The sequence below is a fragment of the Diabrotica virgifera genome, chromosome 1, assembly GCF_917563875.1.
Source record: "Diabrotica virgifera virgifera chromosome 1, PGI_DIABVI_V3a".
Taxonomy (NCBI): domain Eukaryota; kingdom Metazoa; phylum Arthropoda; class Insecta; order Coleoptera; family Chrysomelidae; genus Diabrotica; species Diabrotica virgifera.
In genome coordinates, this window is record NC_065443.1 from 92,296,478 (window position 1) to 92,320,027 (window position 23,550).

Sequence of the window (23,550 nt, forward strand, 5' to 3'; positions counted from 1 at the left end):
ATCTTATGACGTCCCCCCATGTTAAACCGTAGTCTCTCGTGGCTTCCAGGTCTTCGTGAACTCCGATATACGGTTGCCACGAGGACTTTCCCTAAAATGTATCGCAAATGAAAGGTACCACTTCCTACAATGCTTACACAAAATATTGGCCGGACGTCCTCAGTCACGTTATCTGTATAATAATATACACATTACTTGGAGCAATTGCCGTCAGGCGCGCCATGTTCGCTTGCTGTATATCTAAAATCACTTTAACGGTTTTGATGGCATCCAAATATATATTTATTCAGTTTGCGGTTGTAGTGGTCTCCGTATATTTGAGTTTATGTCCTCATGGCTTCCACTGCGCTGTTGTCACCTCAAATGTTGGAATTTAGACTTCGGATATTTTTATAATTGATTATTGTAGTATGTTGAAAAAAATATTGTTGTGATATATTAATGATATTTTTTTGTATAATTAACAATGTATTTTTTTTTTCACTGCAAAAATAAAAAATTAAAACGTATGTTCATTAAAATTGATGAATTTATCATAACCAGTTGCCGAATCTGCTGGTCTAATTGCTCAATTGTAACATATTATAGAAGTGTTAAAATTGAATTCTTAATTTTTTATTACAAAACTTTTACCTCGACAGCGTCGGGTACAAGAGGACGGCTTAAGTAAAGTAAGTACAAAATTTTTAATAATATAATTTGTTCAACTAATAGGTGCAAAGGTGTCTGGAAAATAATAAAAATGTTTAAAACATTGCTTACTTATTTCATACACTCACTCTCACTTTCATACTTTTTATGTAAGGATATAGAAAATAATATTTTGAAAAATATTTAAAATATAGTAGTAAGTATTAAATTTCACATTACATAAAGTAGTTAAGTCTGCTAGTCTACAAAATTAAAAACAAATAGAATACATACTTAAAAAAAATTAAAGCACTCATGCCATACCAAACGAACTACATTCTTACATATTTTAAAAAGAAAAATCTTTAATTTTGCCCAACCCGACTAAACTATCGGCAGGTAAAAAGTCTGCAGTATGCGGGGGCCCTACTGTTGAAATAGATTAGAAAATTAAAATAAACTTATCTACCATTATGAAATTCTAATTTGACACAAAAAACTGTATCCTGGATTAAGAACAAGTGTGTAGAATACTTTCGTGAATTAAGAAGCGTTCCTACTGTAGGGTGACCATATCATAAATTTGAAAAAAACGGGACACATCCAAGCAGCAGTACCGCACCTATAATTTTTCTCTGGGGGGAAGGGGGTTGGCTTGGGCGTCGAAATTTTTTTCTATATTTTGTGAAAGACAAGTTACATTTTCCTGCTATTATTTATATATTTTTCATATGCCCTGGGGGAAAGGGGGTTTAACTCCCAAACCCCGCCTGGGTGCGGTACTTCCAAGAAGGGTTTGGAGCGATAATACATAAACAGGGATTGAAACACCGTCTTTTAGCTAATTTGGAACCTATAAATCCTTTTCAATTTTAAATGTGTAATTTACGTACGATCAAGACTGCGAAACGCAGAAAACTAAAAAACTACGCTAGAATGACGTGGATAAACAACCAATCCGTCAAAACAAAACAGGGAAGAATAAAAAATAGCGAGAAACACAGCAAACTCAACAAATAAAAAGAAGAAAAATGACGGGTTTCGCTGGAGGACATTAAAAAAGACAGAAAACCATCAAATATAACAATTTTACAAAAAAGTCAGATAAAAAAATACGTCCAGCATTAAAACAAGAGTACTAAAAAACAAAAAAAAAGAGAAACCCTGTTTGAAGACAAACAGATCAACAGAATATGAGAAGAATATTACGAAAAAATGCTATTCGGTATGAAGGAAACAGATGAAGAAGAACAAGATAACAACGAAGTAGAAATTTTCACAGAAGAAAACGTACAAAAACAAATATTAAAAACATAGAAAACGGAAAAGCAGCAGAAGAAAATGAAATAACAGTGGAAAAAAATACAGAGGAAGAGAATTACATAAGGAAATAAACCAGCTAATACACCAAAAAATATGAACAAAACAGACTACCAGCCGATTGGAACGCAGATATTATAGTAAGTACCTATATACAGTAAAACCCCGCAAATCCTAACTAATTGGGGGGACAGCCTGTTCGGATTCCGAAAAGGTCGGATTATCCGAAAGTTAGCCTAACTAATAATTAAAAGTTTACTTTGTCGTTGATTTTGAGTCGCTGTGCCTGTCTCTCTCCCTCTTCCACCCATCTCAGATTGATGTCACTGATGCAGAGCCAGTGTCATCATTTGTGCTTAGTCGTTAACTCCATGGCTTGATTTCTAATTTGAATAAGCTCCATTTTTCCCCTTTCCCCTATACAAGATGGATCAGAAAACTAAGAAGAAAGTGTAATTACAGAATGGATTGAAGCTGACGACAAAGGGAGCGAAGAATTTACGGATGAATACATTGTAGACTTGGTTCAACCTCAAGGCAACCCTAATGACTAATGAAGATGAAGAAAGCGAGGAAGAAGTTTCCCTGTCATATTGAGTGTCACACGCAGATGCCACTAAAGCTCTGGGTGTGGCTCTACGTTACGTGGAGCATAACTCTGCTGCATTACCAGTAGATGTAATGTTTATGTGTAAATAGAATTAGAATTAAACAATGGTTTCGAATTCACCTGTATAAGTTGCAAGTTGGGAGGGTCAGGTAGTAAAAAAGTTACGAATTGGCCGGTGTACATTTTGATTTGAAAAAGTTTGTCATTAATAGTTACGAGTTGGCGCGTGTCCATTGGAAGAAGGAGAATGTCACGGTTAAAGAATTTAAGGGACTGGTTTAGATGCAGTTCTATAGAACTCTTTAGAGCAGAGGTGGATAGATTAAAGATAGTGATGATGATATCCAACCTCCGATTAGGAGACGGCACTTGAAGAAGAAGAAGATATTAGATTTTACTGATTATGCCGCCCCCTTGTGATGCCGCCTGATGCGGCTGCCTCACCGCATCATAGAACGGCACGGCCCTGAAAATTACAGTCTTTTCGTTTAAGTCGCTACAGGTAAAAATAAGTAATTAAATATCTTATATCAGATAGAGTATTCATTTTTAGTAGATGAACAAAGGTTTAAAATGGCAGTTTTTGAATTTTGGTACGATTATTTGTTGCTTCGGAAGTTGCAAAAATAAACTTTTGCAAAAATAAACTTAAGACTGATATTACATGAAAAATTGGGTCAAACAGTCCATGTTCAGTCCAGATATAACAAAAAATTTCAAGGTGATTCGTCAATTAGTTTACATTTTATTCAATTTGTTTAATAAAAAATCCTTTTCTTTGCAATGATAAAGCATGCTTTTCTTCATAAAATAATAATGATACAGCAATTTTGTGGAAACTACATAAAAGAAGAATACTTATGTTTTCAAAGTTTTTAAAAAAATAATAAAAACTCATTTTTATCATTCCGAAAATATTTTAGTAAAGTAGAGTCATTTTTGGCTTATAAACAATTTGAATAACTTTGTTAGTATTGACTGTAAACTAAATTAATCGACTAAGGGATGGAAAAAACCTACCGGTTATAACCTAAACCCAGTTTTTTTAGTTCGAAACAACCGGTTTTACCGGTTGTTTTTTTGTCCCGGTTATAACCGGTTTTTTTCTTTTTAAAGTAATAACCATTGAAAAACCGAATAAGTTGCCTGTGGAAAAAAATTAATTTAGAGAAAAATGAAGAAATTTCTATATATTTTCGATCTTAATCATATAATATTATAAATAATAAATGCGAAGTAATTAACCCAAACAACCATAATTCAACTTTTATTTACTAATAGAGAACTGGACGAAAGTGTCACATCAGCTTTTATGAAACAATTTTGAGAATAGTTATTTAGATTAATAAATGTTTCAAAGACTGGTGAAATGGTGCATGTGATGATAATATTTACATAAAAGTATGTGATCTGCTTGAAATCGATATTCCAACCATCATCAGCTAAAAAATTGTTTATACTTGAGTACTTGAGACTTAAGACTCTTGTATAATGTGAATACCGAAATACGATTAGGAATCTCCATTATGTAGTTTTTAAACAATAAATAATTCTTACGAAATAAATGGTAGGTATTATACAAACGTATTAAAAAATATTACCTACTGAAATTTTTTGATGGCAATAGAGAAGTAAATACTGAATTGGTTTATCGAATTTATTTTGTAAAATACCTATAAGTCATTTGGACATTTTTTAAAACTTGATAGATCCAAGGGACATTTTGATAGATCGATAGGATCATCACTTTTGGGAATATCCCAATTATTGACAACGCAATATACGCCGACGCCCATATACTCTGGCCCATTTTTAGGGTAACTTGAAAGCGCCTGGGAAAATTTTTATAGGTTGAATTGGTTGGGGAATTTTTCGGGAGGAAAATTGAGCAAACTTAAGTGCAATATAAATGTAACATTATAACTTATTGAGTATTTGCTTTTGATTAAAAAAAACCGAAAACCTGTTTTTGGAACAACCGATTTTTTGACCGGTTATAACCGCCAGGTTAAACCGTAAGTTAAAAAAACCGGTATAACCAAAAACCGGTTTTTTGTTCAACAAGCGCCATCCCTAGACTTTAGGATTTAAAAAGCTGGTACTTTTACATTATTATTATATTATCGGTTTATAACGTTCTTCGTCTTCCGATACCCGTTCGCCATTCCTCTCTGTCCGTACATTGATCTACTTGCAGACCTCTTTCATCCATGGCTTTGTTTATTCCTGCCTGCCAACTTTTCCTCGGTCTACCTCATCTTCTTCTATCTTGCAGTTTCCATTTTTGCCCTTGTTTTGGGATTCTGTCTTCATGCGTTCTTTATACGTGACCAAACCATCGTAGTTGTATTTCGTTGGTTTCGTCATTTATTGTATGTGTGACCTTCATTATTTCTCGTATCCGTTCATTGGTGACATGTTCTCTTCTTGATCTTCCTGCAGCCCTTCTCCAGAAATCCATTTCGGTGACCTCTAACATTCGTTTTGATTTTTCCTTCATATGCCATACTTCGCAGCTGTATGTTATAATGCTTTTCACTACGGCGTTATAGATCTTTTTCTTGTTTTGGTTGTTTACCTGCTTGTCCCAGAGTACTGAGTTTAGGAGCCTAATTGCTTTCCTGCCCTGAGTGTTTCGTTCTTTAACGGCTCCGTCTAGTGTTCCATCATTCGTGATTTTCATATTCATACCCAGGTATTTATATTCGTTACATTTACTGATTGTTTCTCCTCCTTCTATAGTCGAGGAAATGAAGCATTTTGACTCGCAATTTTTTCGTACAGCATGGATTTACTTGAAATTTTCACAGAAGGTAGGGCGTAGGGAATAGGCCAAGGATCATTTTCTATATCATGCCGCTGTACGCTAAAAGCTTGGGGTGGTTGCCACCCCATCTCGGGGACGGGAAATTTTTATTGCATTTTAACCATGTAAATCGATGTAAAAAGTAATTCTAGGAAAGAAATGTTTTTTACATTTTCTTCGTAAAACTAATATTTTTCGAATTATTCGCGCTTGAAATTAACAGTTTTTCGACGAAAAAATCGACTTTTTTAGAGGGTTTTTTGAGAATACCTCGAAAAATATGCATTTTATCAAAAAATACTGTAGATATGAAAAATTTATCTTTTAGTAACACAAATTACCCCTGTAGTTATCACATTGTTTTCGATGTGTACTTTTACATAAATGTTAAAAAAAACTTTTACCTTGATTAATTACGGTCAAAGTTAGGCACTTTTTTTTATTTAATTCACAGCTAGTTTCTTTATAACAATTAAGAAACCTAACTAGCGCTATTTTAAAGTTCAAGGTATGTATATAGTTTATGTGTAAAAGTTTGAGTAAACTTGAACAGAGTTGTTAATATATCTTTAAAAATGACGTCCTAACGAAATCGACTCGTGGTCTGTGGAGCGAAATTATTAAAATCCGTGCACTCAAAAAATGAAATTAACTTTTCAAAGATATGTTGCGCTTAATATCTCCGGAGTTTGTTGATGGACTTTTATCATTATTTTTTAAATTTATATATACCTGTAGTTTTGTAGAGTATGTTATGTACACATATACCCACCTAACAATACAAAATGTTATGTATACATATACAAGTATATGTATACATATATAATTTCATAAAAATCGTTCAAGCGGTATCGGAGGATTATGGCAACTAACATTACGACAGGAGAATTTTATAGATGTAAATAAATAGATAACTATTAAAAATAGGGGTTGGTGGTAGAAAGGTGAAAATTAAGGGTTGTATATATTTTTAATGGTACGTAATATAAAATGAAGGTAGACAATTTTCTCCAAAACAATAAAAAAGTGGCAGGGGGCAACCCCCCTTATAACGTATGGGTGTAAATAATAGAGTACCACCTATTTTCAGTCCTACAGAATATACGTGTAAAATTTCATAAAAATCGGTCAAGCCGTTTCGGAGGAATATGATAACTAACACTGTTACAGGAGAATTTTATGTACATAGAAGTAACTGTGAATTAAATAAGTAATAAAAGTGGCTAACTTCGCTCGTAATTAACCTAGGCGAAAAGTTTTTTTTTGAAAATTCGTGTAAAAATATCAGCTTTTCAAATCCCAACGCAGATTTAGTCAATATGTTAATATGGTTATTAAAATTGTTTAGAAGCCAAAAATGATTCTACTTTCGTAAAATGTTTTCAGAATGCTAAAAATGACTTCTTATTGATTTTTTAAATAAGTTAAAAATATACTTCTTTCCTGTGGTTTCCACAGAATTGCTGTATTATTATAATTTTCTGAACAATAACATTGCAAAAAAGCTCTTTGTGATAAACAAATCGAATAAAATTTAAACTAATTGACAAATCGTCTTGAAATTTATTGTGCATTATGGACTGTTTGACTCAACATTTCATGCAATATCAAAGTCTTAATTTCATTTTTATAACAATTTTTTTATAAGTTATAACAATTTTTTTATTTTCGAAATTTAGTTTTATTTTGCAATTTCCGAAGTAACAAATAATCGGATCAAAATTTAAAAAATTTTAAACCTTTGCTTATCTACTAAAAGGTGAATAATCTAAATAAGATATTTAATTACCTTATTTTTACCTGTAGCGATTTAAACGAAAAACTGTCATATTTGACCCTTATTTGTTAATTACTAAAATTCTCGTCCGAACTATGACGGGCATTGTTGTATTTATAATGTAATAGGTATAACTCCAAAAAACCCATTTGCAACCTGGCTGGTCAAGTGTCCCGACAAAAACCTTATTTTTCTGGACTATTGCAACTAAGAGAAGAAAGAAAGAAACTTAAAAAAAAATTTTACAAAAAGAAGCAACCGAAGAAGGAAAAACCAGTAGAAAGGAAATACAAAGAAAAAATATAGCGGTTAAAAAGCAAGCCAGGAAAGACAAAAGATACTATGTATATGATATGGTAAAAATGTCAGAAAAAGCTGCGCAAGAAAACGACCTGAAGATACAGTACAATATCATCCGAAATTTGACAGGGAAAACACTAAACAGTAATAAACAAATCAAAGATAAACAAGGAAATATAATTAAATCAGAACATAAAATAATAAAAAGATGAAAACAACACTGCGAGGAAATATACTCCAAACACCAGATATAGACGAAGATAACGTAATACAGGAAATAAACATTAGAACAATTGAAATTACGAAAGAAGAAATACAAAACACACTGAATCAACTAAAAAAATGGCAAAGCCGCTGAAAGCGACAACCTACCGATAAATTTAATAAAGGCGGGCGCAAACAAATTAGAAGAAATGTTACACAAACTCAAGATATGGGCCGACCAGGAGCTCCCACAGAAATGGAACGAGGGTGTAACCATTAAGATACCAAAAAAGGGCGATTTAAATAAATGCGAGAATTGGCGAGCAATAACACTGCTAAGTGCCACATTCAAAATAATGTCAAATATCATATTGAATAGACTGAAGCCAGAAATAGACAAGAAACTAAGACTAAGAAGCAACCAAGAAGGCTTTCGCGCAAAACGCTCCACTATCGACCACATTTGTACTCTATCAGCACCTCTGTATCTTGTACCTGTACCGCTGTATCTCCTGTACTCTATAATTATCTTGGAACAAGCTAGTGAATGGCAAAAAAATATAAACATAATGTTTACTTTGACTTTGACTTTGAAAAGGCATTCGATAGTATAAACAGAGAACAAATGTGGAAGATTCTAAAACTATATGGACTACCGATAAAATACATCAACTTAATCAGACTATTTGACAAGAAATATACAGCCAGACTAGAACATGCGGGAAAAATGGTAGTAGATGTAGTTATACAAAGCGGAGTTAAGCAAGGATGTGTGCTATCCCCGACATTATTTCTAATAATAACGGACTGGATCATGCAGAAAGTAAGCAATAATAAAACAGGTATTAGATTGAAATTGCATGACTAGTTGGAGGATTTGTAGTTCCCAGATGACATTTTTCCCCTAACCGAACATAGCAGCCATAAGCAAAAGAAGCTTGCAAAATACTCCAGGGTAATGGGCCTGAAGATAAAGACAAAAAAAACAAAACTTAAAAAACAGCAACCAAGAAACTAAAATTAAAATACAAGGAAGACAAATACAGGAGGTAGATAACTTTACATATAATCTGGGATCAACCATGGAAAAAAAGGCGCTAGTAGATCAGATGTAGAAAAAAGGATAGTAAAGGCACAATATGCACTCATTATATATTCATAATGCATTAAGGAAAATCTGGAACACACGCGATATATCAGAATTAACCAAAATCAAAATATTTACAGGAAGAGACAAGAAGAAACAACTAGCAAAAAATTAAAAACCTTTATAAATAAATCGTTGAGGTAAATCCTAAAAATATACTGGCCAGATAAAATAAAAAACATAGATCTACGGAGAAGAACAAAACAAGAGAAAATAACAGTCACGATTAAAAATAGGAAATGGAAATGAATTACACGGACTCTGAGGAAGGATCGAAATAATATAACCAAACAAGCACTCGAATACCAACCAGACGAAAGAAGAAGAAGAGGAAGACCTGATAATAGCTGGAGAAGAACTGTAATAAGAGATCATGAAAGAATTGGCCTGAGATGGAGAGAAGTCAAACAGAGAGCGAGAAACAGAGAGCAATGGAAAATACTTGTATAGCAAATTTCGAAAGAATAAAACAGATAAGGATGCGCTGGGAAGGGATTACAGGAAGAGAGAGAGAGAGAGAGAAACAGTACCGATTATTATCAAAATAAAATTTAATAATATACCTAACCTAACTTATCGAAAGGCTCATCAAACAATTATTAACTTTAAAAAATAAAAATTTGTTAAGGGTATATATTGTATTGTTAAGTATATTACAATATAACTTATTCCATCGAAATCTTCCGAAATCCATAATCTTCTTCCATCGAAATAAAATAGAAAATCTAAAAGTTTAGAAAATACATCATTCATAACTACACCCAAGAAATAAGTTTTTCTAACCTGATTTAAGAGTATAAAAAAACGAAAACAAACAATTTACAGCAAATCCTTATCGTATATCCGACCAAACCACCTAATTGGCAAAAGTTATAAATAGAATTTGTCTGGGTTCTACAACTAAATTTGCACTTAAACACGACCAAGGTTAAATATTTTACTTGATATTATAAGTACGTTGTTGCCAGTATAACGGATGCCAAAGCGAGCGCTAACTGTATGAAATTATTCTTGTTAATATACACGCTGTATATTGATCGTAAGTCACGAAGAGTCAAAACTATACAGAAGCCACGAGGGACGCAAATACAATATATATATATATATATATATATATATATATATATATATATATATATATATATATATATATATGGCTCACAAATGATAGGAAGCCCGCTACAACCTGCCGATGAATGGAAGCCCGCGGTTTACGGGGTAAGGGGATTGTAGCACTGTCTTATTCCTACAGTCTTACGAAGCCCACTCGTATAAACGCGTTCACAGTGTATATGGATTACGCATTATACGAAGCCCGACGATGTTGCCATGTTTTAATTTACGTTTAAATAATACGACTGTTCTACGAGATCCTTATATGTGTATATAAGTCGTCATATTGCCTGTTATAAGAAGCCCAATTCTATTCAGCAATCTATACGAAGCATTTTAGAAGAGTCAAGATAGAACGAAAAGATGCATTGTTTCGGAGCAATTCAAACAACAAGATTATCTTTTTCTAAAACTTTTTTTGTTAGTTTATATACATGTTAAAGTAAAAAGTTCTACTCACAGATTTTGCCGCTAATTGTTTATTATTTGTTTAAACAATAACAATAATTGTTTTGTACAGTGTGTCCAATTAACACGTTGACGGACACTGCGTCAAATGTATAAGCAAGTGTTGTGACACTATATGTATTTTGCAAAGTAGAATAGGGAAAAATTCAACGTATATAGACGTTGTGTCACATTACATCAATGGAAATTAGACGACTATAGACGTTCTGTTCGTCAACGTGAAAAGTTGTGCATGGTCTAAATTAAAAATAGAACCATCAGTTCATTTTTTTAAGCCATATACGAGATATTATGTAAAAAAATATGAATTTTACTCAAGAGTAAAGTAGCTTTATTATTCAAAATATTAAAAATTGTTGTAATGAAAAGTTGTTTGGAATTAAGAACTATATTCTAATATGCCATTTCATCTTTCTAATTAAAAAAAAGTTGAATTTTTTTAATTATGGATATACAACATTATTTTCAGTTATTTCAATTATGATAACTCTTTTATTATAGACCAGTAAGGATCTGTGAAAAAACGTCTATTTTTGGATGTGAAAGGTGGCATTCGAATTTTTGCAGATAAAGTAAGGTGATAACTTCGTTAATAATAATTTACTTATGCTCCTTCTCAAATATGTCCGGAACATTAATAAAAAAAATAAAATATTTAAAAATTCGAAAAACGTCGATTTTTTTCTGTTTCTTTGCTTATAACTTTAAAACGATTCGTTTTGGAACAAAGTCGTAGAGAAATAAAATAAAGATAATTGAATTTTGTATGATATCGGACTGGTCAAATGTCTTAACTTATAACTTTTTCTGCAATATAGCAATAAATACAAAATAAGGGGGCAAAATATGCCTGTTGTTATTCAATGTTTTTAACCACTTCGGTGGTACTTAGAACCTTAGTAATTCACTTAGGAAATTCTTTGTAGCATACTTAAACCGTGTACCAAATTTCATTAAAATCGACCTAATAGATTTTGCATAATAAATTTGCAATTTAAATGTTTTTAAAAAAGTTCAAATTTTTTAAAATCTTTCTGAACAAAAAGTAGACCATTTAGAAGTTGTCTAATTTTTTTACATATAAAGAGGTGCTTTACCTATCTAATACAGTTTACAGAATTAAAATCGGATTATTTAAGGGGCCTCAGCAATGTTTTAATGTTATAAATAATTTTTTGGCTTATAAACAAATAGCCTTGTTTAATAATAAACAATTAATTTTTAGCAATGCAAATAATTAAAACCGGTATAATTTGATTTAAACTTTCAAATTATGTCAGCAGAATTGCTATTTTATTTTTTAATCAAAATTATTCGCGTTCAAAAATTGCACTTTTTCGATTTTTTGAAAGTTCCACTGCGTTTATCTCGAAAACTATGCATCCTACGAAAAAACTTGTAAGAACATTTTTTGCTTAGAATTACCCAAGAAATATAAAAAAATGTTTTATTTTGCGAAAAATCGATGTTATGTTATTCCTCAAGTTCTTTGTTTATAACAATTTTATTGACATCCGGATCAACTGTTACCCAAAAAAATCGTGTTCCACGGGTCAAAAAATACATAAAAATCTTGGGTAAGTCCATCTAAATAAAGGAGCGCGCAGCACCCCCTCCTGGCCACAGGACTAATTTGTTTATAAGCCAAAAAATTGTTTATAATTTTAAAACATTGCTGAGGCTGCTTAAACAATCCGATTTTAATTCTGTAAAGTGCATTAGATAGGTGGAGTGCCTCTTTATATGTAAAAAAATTGACAAATCTTTGTATATACCAGTTTTTGTTGTGCAAGATTTTAAAAAATTTTAATTTTTTAAAAAAAGTTTAGATTGCAAAATTATTATTCAAAATCTAGTAAGTCAATTTTAATGAAAATTGGTGTACGGTTTTAGCACATTACAAAAATTTTCTAAGCGAATTAGGAAGGTTCCAAGTGTAACCTAAGTGATGGAAAATAATTGAATAAGAACAGGCTTGTTTTGCCCCCTTATTTTATATTTATTGCTATTTTGCAGCAAGGGTGATTAATTAAGAGATTTTTAACCAATCGCATCTGATAGAAAATTTAATTACCTTTGTTTTATTCCTATACGACTTTGTTCCAAAATGAATCGTTTTAAAGTTATAAGCAAAAAAACTTGAAAAAAAAACGAAATTTTTTGAAATTTTTAAATATTTTATTTTTTTTATTAATGTTCCGGGCATATTTGAGACGGAGCATTAATCAATTATTATTAACGAAGTTATCACCTAACTTTATCCGCAAAAATCTGAATGCCACCTCTCACCTCCATCTAAAAACAGATCCTTACTGGTCTATTATTAATTATACGAAAAAAAGTTATCCTTTGTAAAAAGTTCTGCATGGCCAAAGACCTTAAATACAACCATCTTATATCAATTTTGATTAATTTTATACGAGGTATGTCAAAAAAGATAAATTTCGATCAAGAATAAAGTACCTTTATAGTTCAGAATATTTCAATGAGAAGGATGGAATATTGGAAGATGGTTTTTAGTGTTGTTCTGAAGCTATTTTCTTGTGGCATTTTTGTAATTATTTTGATTGGGAAATAAGCCACAATTAAATTGAAAAAATAATTTTATTAACGTTTCGACGCCCAAATCGGATGTCTTTGTCAAAATACAAAATATTACCGAGTAAATATTAGTAATATTTTATATTTTGACAACGACATCCGATTTGGGCGTCGAAACGCCAATAAAATTCCCAACCTAGCGACCCGACATTGGTCGCTAGGTAGATTGTTACGCGAGTGGTCGCGCGTGAGATTTTCTCTCACATATCCAAATTTTACCTTTTTTTTTACAAAATAAAGTTTTTAAAACAGTTTTTAAACTTTTTTTATTAACTAATAATAAGAAAAAAAGAATGTAACATAATATAGATAATAATATAATAAAATAAAAAGAAATAATCGGAATTAAACCAATATTAATCAATCTCCGTATCTTGATAATTTACGGCACAGCACACAAATATAACAAGAATGCTCTGGAAAAATTGATTGATGACAATTACAATTTTTTTTACATTATTTTAGGTTTTAAGTGCCAAAATAAAATTAATTTTTATGTACAGTTCGTAACGCGGGTGGTCGCTTGATGAGAGAATGTCTCACTTGAAGCGCGCTGACTTAACAATTGGGTGATATTAGGTCAACTGAGTCACTATCTAAGCGGACGATTCTATTAGATTGTCGAGGGAGGATAGTTAGGAGACTAGAAGGAACTACAGATCTTATAATTTCCCAGAAAAAAAATTCTGTGCAATTTTCTGAAACCGTGAGAGAACATCTCATATAGCGACCACTGGCGGGTTAATGATGGTTTTTAGTTCTAAACAACTTTACATAAGCACAATTTTCAATATTGTGAAAAATAAGGGTATATTATTTAAGTACTCTTGGGAAAATTCATATTTTTTTTATATACCTCGTATAAAATTGACAAAATTTGATATTAGACGGTTGTATTTTAGGTTTTAGACCCTGTAGAACATTTTATAAAGAATAACTGTTTTTCGTAAAATGAATAATAAAAGAGTTTTCCACCTACCTCTACCGAAAGTATACTTTTCCGGACCTGATTGTAGGGAGCAAAGTTGTACTTTTCCTCCCTAGGGAAGAAAAGTAAAAGTGACATCATGGTATTTCATTCATAAAAATATAACTTTTTGACGCCCTGTACAATATCTATTTTCTATTACGTAAGTTTGTATACATTTTAACGTTTATTTATAAAACACTCTGTATTTCACAGAATGGTAAAAAACTGTAAGCTGTTATTTTGATTTAACAATGTTTACATTTTTATTTTGACTTATATTTGACAGTTGACAGTTATATTGTACGTACTTATTAGTTTTAGTTCTAATAAATTTTGTTGGTTAGTTACATAAATAAATTAAGTAAACATGAAAAAATGACTTGTTATTTGAGGAAGGTAGAAAAACCATATGTATAACATGGGAGTAAAGTGCCTTTTCCTCCCTTGAATGATTACTGCCCTCCGCTACGCGTCGGGCAGTAAACTTCATTCTCGGGAGGAAAAAAAGCACTTTCCTCCCTTGTTATACAAATATCTATATGTATCATAATTGAAATAAACAACTAAAAATAATGTTGATTAGAAAAATTTTCAAATTTTTTTTTTGCCATTAGAAGGATGAAATTGCATATCAGAATATAGTTCTTAATTCCAAATAATCATGTTAAATTATATAATTTAAAATAATTTTAAAAATATCGTTGAATTTTGTTTCTATTTTGTTTTTGATTATGCTGAATCCGAATATGGCATTACAATTTGAAAATGCTTATAAAGAAGCTCTTCTACACTATGTCTGCGTACCAGAACCTGCGAACCATATTTGAAACATTTTTATTACAAATTTTACGAAAAAAAGTTTATTCTTCATAAATTGCTCTGCATAGTCTAAAATCTAAAACCCAATCATCAGATATCAAGTTTTATCAAGAATAACTTTTTTCGTAAAACTGGTAATAAAAAAGTTATTAATAGGTTCGAAGTTACGCAGACATAATGTTTAAGAGCTAAACATATTTTTGTTGAAAATTTATTATTGTTCAAGCTTATTATTAAATTTATTTTAGGTAAGTTTTAGAGAAAACATTTTTGATCACTTTTTATAAACAATTTTTTAGTTGGTAATTTTCGGTTTTTGTATTAGGTACATTTTTGTTATCTTTCTTAATTTTTGTCAAAAAGGAATAGTTTCATTCATAGTTTCATAGTTTCATTTCTAAAATAAAATTATTGAGTAAATTTTAAAAAATACATCAAATGCTTTAAAAAATCACCTATAAAATTGTAAAAAATCTTTTCAAACTTGAGCAATACCGTTTTAAAGTGCTGGTAATTCTGTAAACTACGTTTTTACTTAAAACTTACGTAAAAGTTTTCAAAAATTGCATTTTTGCGTCATATCATTTGAATTAAATTTTTGGCATTTTTTTGAATGAAACATTGTTTAGTAAGATGTTTGAAAGGTAAGTTGTGCAAATTTGAGAGCTTTATAAGAAAAATTTTATTAGTTACACATTTTTAAATAATGTTTAAACAAAATTCAGCCCACACCGTACTTATGCCCATACATTTTATTTCTTTTTATTATAACCATAAGATAGCTTAATTGTTCTTCTTTCCAATTAAGCTATCCTTTTTTGTTCCTTCTCTTAATTTTCTTCTTTCTTGTCCAATTTGTAAAATTTTATTTGATCCATTAATTAGAGAAATACACTGAAATAACTCAGCCGTGCACTTCGCTAGTTTACAGTGCGCCAATGTTTGTGAGAAGGGTGACTTTAGCGTTATAAATAAAAAATTATAGAAGCTACAGATTTAATTTTATAAAAATTTTAATCTTATATTTATGTTTTTTTCAATAGTCTGAATTTTTCAATAGTCAAGTCAGTTTTTTTCTAAAATTTATATTTTCGGGGTTATTTAAAGAAACATCTAATTTCGCAGTTCATTTGTTTAATAAAAAATTAAGTGCCCACTTCTAGAGTAGAACTTTTTAATATGTTGTTTATTAAACATTTCTTAGGGCCATCGGTACATAATTCGCAAATATTTTAAGGCTATCCCTACTTTTTCTGTCTTTACACGGCAAATTACGTGTAGTAAAATTGTCACTGGTATGGATATGTAAACTTTACTTGACAATTTCATCATTAACTGTAAAGATGGCTTTTGAATGTTCTTGGATAACTTTTACTAGTATAATTAATTGCCTTAATTGTTAATTCAGTTAATTAATATGATTATTTCATATTTCCGACCAATAGAAAGCTACAGAAATACAAATTAAATTGATCATTTTTGATAATATCCCATCGTCAAGTATATTATGTCAGATGCCCTTCGTTGCTGTGAAAAAATACATTCAGTGACATTAATGACAATTACTGTTTTAAAACTTATAAAAGTGATGACTTTCAATCGTCAAATATTTATAACAACTGTGTGTTTAATTGTACTAATTTGTACTTACATAAATAAATTACAATAAAATTTTGGTTTTAAACAGTTTTATTCATGAAATAATCGCAGCAAATTGCAGCTCGATCTCTGAAATTATTATCGAATTGTTTCCCTCGTGCCACTTGACGTAATTTCACTCCCCTTCGGGTCGTGAAATTAATACTGTCAAAGTGTCACTCGGGAAAAATTCGATAATTTCAGAGCTCTTGTGCAATTACTACTGATAATTTTTTCACTACTTATGTATTCAGTAATAATTTATCTACTGTACAACAAAAGCTAATAATCAATCGAGAAAAGAGGAAAAGTGATAAAGTGATTTTTTAATACTTATATTGTTACTATGAAACGCTTACAATTTTGAACATCTGTAACAACACAATACTTGGATCACTGAATATATCCTGGTGTATTCTCTGCTTTGGATCTTCCATAAATAATAAACAATAAATAACTTTTTATTAAGTTCACGTCTTAAATCAATTATTTATTAAACACATTATCAATATTATTTAATCAACAACTGAAAATATTCCCAATGCCAGGTCAAATATTTAAAATTGTCACTGTCTGACTGACAATATGCTGGCAATATTCTATTTACTACTGACAAAGATTTGGAAAATATTACCACGGACATTGTGTTCATTTTTTTTCAAATCCTGAAAAAAAAACAATAAATATTTTTGAAAAATTTAAACGCAAAATGAAAGACTAAATTATTACCGAGGGCCGAAAGTCTCTTATTACAATAAATAAAAAGTTTATTTTGAATGAGATATTTTGAAATTAAAAGTCACACTAAATTATCTTTTAGTTTTTTAGCCCTGTAACTTATTAAAATAAACATTATAGAAGTTCTCAGGGACTTTCGGCCCTCGCTAATAACGTAATCTCTTATTCTGAGTTTAAAATTTTCAAAAATAATTATTAGTTTTCTCAGAATTCGAAAAAAAAAATTAATTCCATTTGAGTAGCATTTCAGCAGAAACTACGTACCCATCCCCTTAATGAAATTAAAAAACATCTATATTGTTTGATTTTTTCCGAAGGGAAAATCTATATGCATTTGTATTAAATATTTTGTATTTGTATTAAATGAGGCGCTCAGAGCAACAGTGGCACAGTCCACAAATTGAGCATTTTTAGATTAATACATCAATAAAAGCAGAAAAATTGGATATATGGTTCAACAGTGGTCTACACAATCTAGCTCTATATTTGGCAAGATGGCACTACATAATGTATTGTTGCCTTGACAAATACTAAAAATACGAATGAAACAGTGGCCTAACCCTCAATTGTGTGGCTCAGACCCATCAAACAAGTATTCATCGTATCAGAATCAGAATAATACGCATAATTCATAAGAATGACTATTTTTAATTTTATAAAGTAATATTTAATAATAATAACTTTAACCCCGTCCTTGACTGAGTGGTAAGAGCGCCTACCTTTGGATCGAAAAATCCGAATGGTTGTGAGTTCGAATCTCACCAGGGTCACAAATGTTTCATTTATTATAAATTAATAAATGAAAATAGTTTCTGTCCTTGTGGGATCGGTACTCACCGGAGGGACCGCAGACGTTCGGATACAGTTAGCGTCTCTTTGCAAAGACAATGACGTCAACTTTGCAAAGTAACAAGACACTTACTCAACACACACACACACACTACACATTACACTAGGTACCTAACTGTTAAAAATTACCGTACCTACCATGCCAATGGCCATTAGTTGTCGAGGCATTAACCTTTTTTAAATAAAAAAAAAACAATAATTTAATTTGTCATATTAATTTCCTATTTGGTAGCAAATTTTGTGGCTTATTACAAACTAAAATAGTAAATTAGTAATACAAAGTATTAATTTGTATTAATTGTATCAATTAAAATAAATAATTCTTTTGCGATTCAATTTTTAAATCTTTTTTCTGTCGGTATCTTACTGTGTACAGGTAATGCTAAGAATTACCATAATCTGTTCTCGGGAGTCTTAGTACACAAGATTAATGACGATGAACGACCCAAAAATACGAAAAATGTGCATTGCCAGGTAATAATAAAAATGTTTACAAGCTAATAGTACTTTGAGGAATACGCAAAAACGTTGCCAAACTTCAGGGCTTCTTATAATCGGTAGCTCAATGTGGGCTTCCTAACGCTGCTGAACTTCTACAGAGTATATACTTTTTTTCGCAGCGCAAACTGGTGGTAGATACCATGAACTACGAGTGTATGTTTTGATAATAATTCCAGGCATAAGCAGCCCGGGCTTCGTATTGTTAATCATGATTTCAGAGCTACCTATGGTACATTTCTAAAATTTGTCCGAATATATATGAAGCCCAAGCGTATTCACATGTTCTGAGCTTGGTTAAAATATCGAGAGATGGTGTAAAGTACGTTTTTTGGGGAAATAACATTAAAGAATTACGAAGCCCGAATCCGGGCTTCGTAAGGAGGTGTCGGGCTTCGTATGTATGACCGGTGCGATATAGCGTTTTTGGCTTCCTAAAGTCGGAATCCATATATATATATATATATATATATATATATATATATATATATATATATATATATATATATATATATATATATATATATATATATATATAAATCCTACTATCAATTTGGCATCGATACGTTATGCATTTACCATCAATTTGGCATCGTCTTGCAAAGTGGCATCTGTACATCGATGCCACTTTACACTACCTTAATAACTTTTTTCCTGTACTTGTTAGCAGAAGTCTAATCAACTCTGTAGTTAGAGATTTGATTCCTTGATGTTACTTTAATATATCAGCTTTCTTTGTTTATTCCTTACTGACTTATATAAGTTTATTCCATAAAATGTTTGAGTTCAAAATGATGGCACAGTGAAAATATTATATACATTTAGTTCAGTGTTTTACCGTTTTGTCGCTGCCGCTATATACATGAAAACGTATATCCCACTTTCATTATCAATCATTTTGGCATCAGAAATTTGGCATCACTGTTGAATACAATATTATCCACAACGAAAAATAGGCAATTTGAGAATGTATATATTATTTTCATCAACAAATCATTCTGGCATCAAGTTGTTTTCACCCAATTTTGAAAAAATGTGAAAGCTTATAATCCAAGGATGGTACTAAAGGTGAGAAATTTGACCTAAACTATCTGTCCGTCGGTCTGTCCGACCGCGAATATAACTCTTACGTCATTATACCAGGTAGAATGACAAATGAGGTGTCAAATGAAAGCGTATAATCCAAGGATGGTACTAAAGGTGAGATATTTGACTTAAACTTTCTGTCCTTCGGTCTGTCCGACCGCAAATATAACTCCTCCGTCATTATACCAGGTAGAATGACAAATGAGGTGTCAAATGAAAGCTTATAATCCAAGGATGGTACTAAAGGTGAGAAATTTGACTTAGGCTGTCTGTCCGTCGGTCCGACCGACCGCGAATATAGCTCCTCCGTCATTATACCAGGTAGAATGACAAATGAGGTGTCAAATAGAAGCTTATAATCCAAGGATGGTACTAAAGGTGAGACATTTGACTTAGGCTGTCGGTCCGTCCGACCGCGAATATAACTCCTCCGTCATTATACCAGGTAGAATGACAAATGAGGTGTCAAATGAAAGCTTATAAACCAAAGATGGTACTAAAGGTGAGAAATTTGACTTAGGCTGTCTGTCCGTCGCGTCGGTCAGTCCGACCCCGAATATAGCTCCTCCGTCATTATACCAGGTAGAATGACAAATGAGATGTCAAATGAAAGCTTATAATCGAAGTATGGTACTAAAGGTGAGACGTCGGTCCGTCCGACCGCGAATATAACTCCTCCGTCATTATACCAGGTAGAATGAAAAATGAGGTGTCAAAAGAAAGCTTATAATCCAAGGATGGTACTAAAAGTGAGAAATTTGACTTAGGCTGTCTGTCCGTCTGTCCGTCCGACCGCGAATATAGCTCCTCCGTCATTATACCAGGTAGAATGACAAATGAGATGTCAAATGAAAGCTTATAATCCAAGGATGGTATTAAAGGTGAGAAATTTAACTTGGGCTGTCTGTCCGTCGGTCCGTCCGACCGCGAATATAACTCCTCTACTATACCAGGTAGAATGACAAAAGAGGTGTCAAATGAAAGCTTATAATCCAAGGATGGTACTAAAGGTGAGAAATTTGACTTACGCTGTCTGACCGTCGGTCCGTCCGACCGCGAATATAGCTCCTCCGTCAATATACCAGGTAGAATGACAAATGAGGTGTCAAATGAAAGCTTATAATCCAAAGATGGTACTAAAGGTGAGAAATTTGACTTAGGCTGTCTGTCCGTCGCGTCGGTCAGTCCGACCCCGAATATAGCTCCTCCGTCATTATACCAGGTAGAATGACAAATGAGATGTCAAATGAAAGCTTATAATCGAAGTATGGTACTAAAGGTGAGACGTCGGTCCGTCCGACCGCGAATATAACTCCTCCGTCATTATACCAGGTAGAATGAAAAATGAGGTGTCAAAAGAAAGCTTATAATCCAAGGATGGTACTAAAAGTGAGAAATTTGACTTAGGCTGTCTGTCCGTTTGTCCGTCCGACCGCGAATATAGCTCCTCCGTCATTATACCAGGTAGAATGACAAATGAGATGTCAAATGAAAGCTTATAATCCAAGGATGGTATTAAAGGTGAGAAATTTGACTTGGGCTGTCTGTCCGTCGGTCCGTCCGACCGCGAATATAACTCCTCTACTATACCAGGTAGAATGACAAAAGAGGTGTCAAATGAAAGCTTATAATCCAAGGATGGTACTAAAGGTGAGAAATTTGACTTACGCTGTCTGACCGTCGGTCCGTCCGACCGCGAATATAGCTCCTCCGTCAATATACCAGGTAGAATGACAAATGAGGTGTCAAATGAAAGCTTATAATCCAAGGATGATACTAAAGGTGAAAAATTTGACCTAGGCTGTCTGTCCGTCGATCCCTCCGACCGCGAGTATAAATCCTCCGTCATTATACCAGGTATAATGGCAAATGAGGTGCCAAATGATAGCTTATAGTTCAAGCATGGTATTAAAGATGAAAAATTTTACCTAGGCTGTCTGTCCGTATGTCTGTCCATCCGCGAATACAACTCCTCCGTTATTAATACAGATAGAATGACAAATCGGGTGTCGAATGAAAGCTTTTAACTTAAGGATGGTATTATTAAAGATGAGAAATTTGACGTCGGAGTTCCGGTTTTAGAGTTGCAACCGTAAGTATTTACTATTTTAAAGTTGCCGAAAGAGAATAAGTGATATATTATTCAACGTGGCTTAGCAAGATGAGAACAAATGTAAAATTTTGGTTTTTACGTAATTTCCGCTTAAAAAGTTATAACCGGAAATGCCATTATTCGCGGTGTGCAAGTACTTGGAACGGATACGAGAAACGATCGTGCGCGAATAGCGGAGAAATATTGCAACTTTCTTAAATAATTCATATTGTCCATTGAAATTGTCAAATTGACGTACATTTCATACCTACTGTCATTGAAGAAGAAAAATTATATGTTGCTCTGCAATATTGATATTATATGCAATTATTATATGAAGGCAAATTAAATTAATTGTATTTTGCTTGCAGTACTGCATTTTAATAACTAATTTTATTTACTACATACAATTGTTTACGTTTTAATAACATAACCTGAATCTTATTTTTTCTTCTTATTATTTTTTTGGATTATGGCCTTGACAATTATCCAGTAACCAGGACTAATATAATTGGCCAATATAATTAAAAGTGCGAATAAAGTTGCAGAGCGTAGAAACCAGGTGTCGTTTTGCCGAACTTGCACGGTCCCAATAGACTCAGAAATAGTATACGAACACATAAATCGAAGCGTATTGAAAGGTTTGAATCTTTAGAGTTATTTCTGTGTAAACAGTATAGTAAAAATGACTCAAAATTAGTAAATTTGTATATCAATCCACGCAAAGTTACACGAAGAATTCAAATATCGACTTCCAATTCTACTTTCGATTACTTTGGGTGAAAACCTAGGACTTACGAAGTCCAATTACTTGTTTTCTTTAAAAATAAGACATGTCATAAATATGCCTTAGGCATCATAGAAGACAATGACACAGAAAAATCAAACAAGCAGCAGGTCAAAAGGGCCTTAGTTATGTATCTTCGGTCCTATTGGTTCAATCGTGACGTACAGCGCCTGAAACGATGGGATTTAACTGGCAGAATACGATGGTGTAGACAAATGAAAATGACGGCATGTAATAACACTTTAAAATTGTAGAAATAAAATGGATTAACGCACATGGTATGACATATTATGTGAGAGTATTTAACAAATAGAATACGATTACATACGTCCAGTTTTTGACAAGCGACTTCTCTACATATGATAAACGCGAAAGGGCCCCAACGTTCACTGTTCGACATAGGCCTCCCGTTCACTGCATATACCCACTGCTTTCTGACGCTGTGACTTAAGAGGATAGGATTTAACGAATAAAACGACAAAGAAGACTAAACAAGGCAGATCACGGGAAAAACACAACTGTCCGTTTTATACTCCACAGGGAAGCATCAAATATTCAACGTAAGGATATATTATAGTATAACGGTATGATAAATCTTTTTCTTTTTTTTTTTTTCATTTAGTGCATTCCGTACGTTTTTTAAACATAATCAGGAGAAGTTGTTGAATTTCTGAAGTCTATAAAAGAATTTCTTAACAAACCTTTTTTTAATTGTGTTATGGATTATTTTTAAGAATGTGTTTAAAAGGTAGCTCACAGGCTTATTGTTCAATGGTCTTATCACTTTTAAACGCCTGTCTTTTTTGTAGGACTATTAATTGTGATTTCAAACATTCTAGCGGGACAATGCCTTTTGTGTAACTGAAATAAATATTGTTATCCATTTAATTTTTTTCCTCAATTAATTGAATGCCTCCTACTGGTGTTTGGTCTAAGCTTACCGCTTTTCCCCATTTAAGCTAAACTGCTCGTCAAAAGTTAGGGATATAGAAAATTATGCTCATTTTCATAGCTAATTTTTTCGAGAACAGATTAACGGATTCCACTAATTTTTTTTAATATTTTAGATTTTTCGTTAGTATTTACACAGTTGTGCA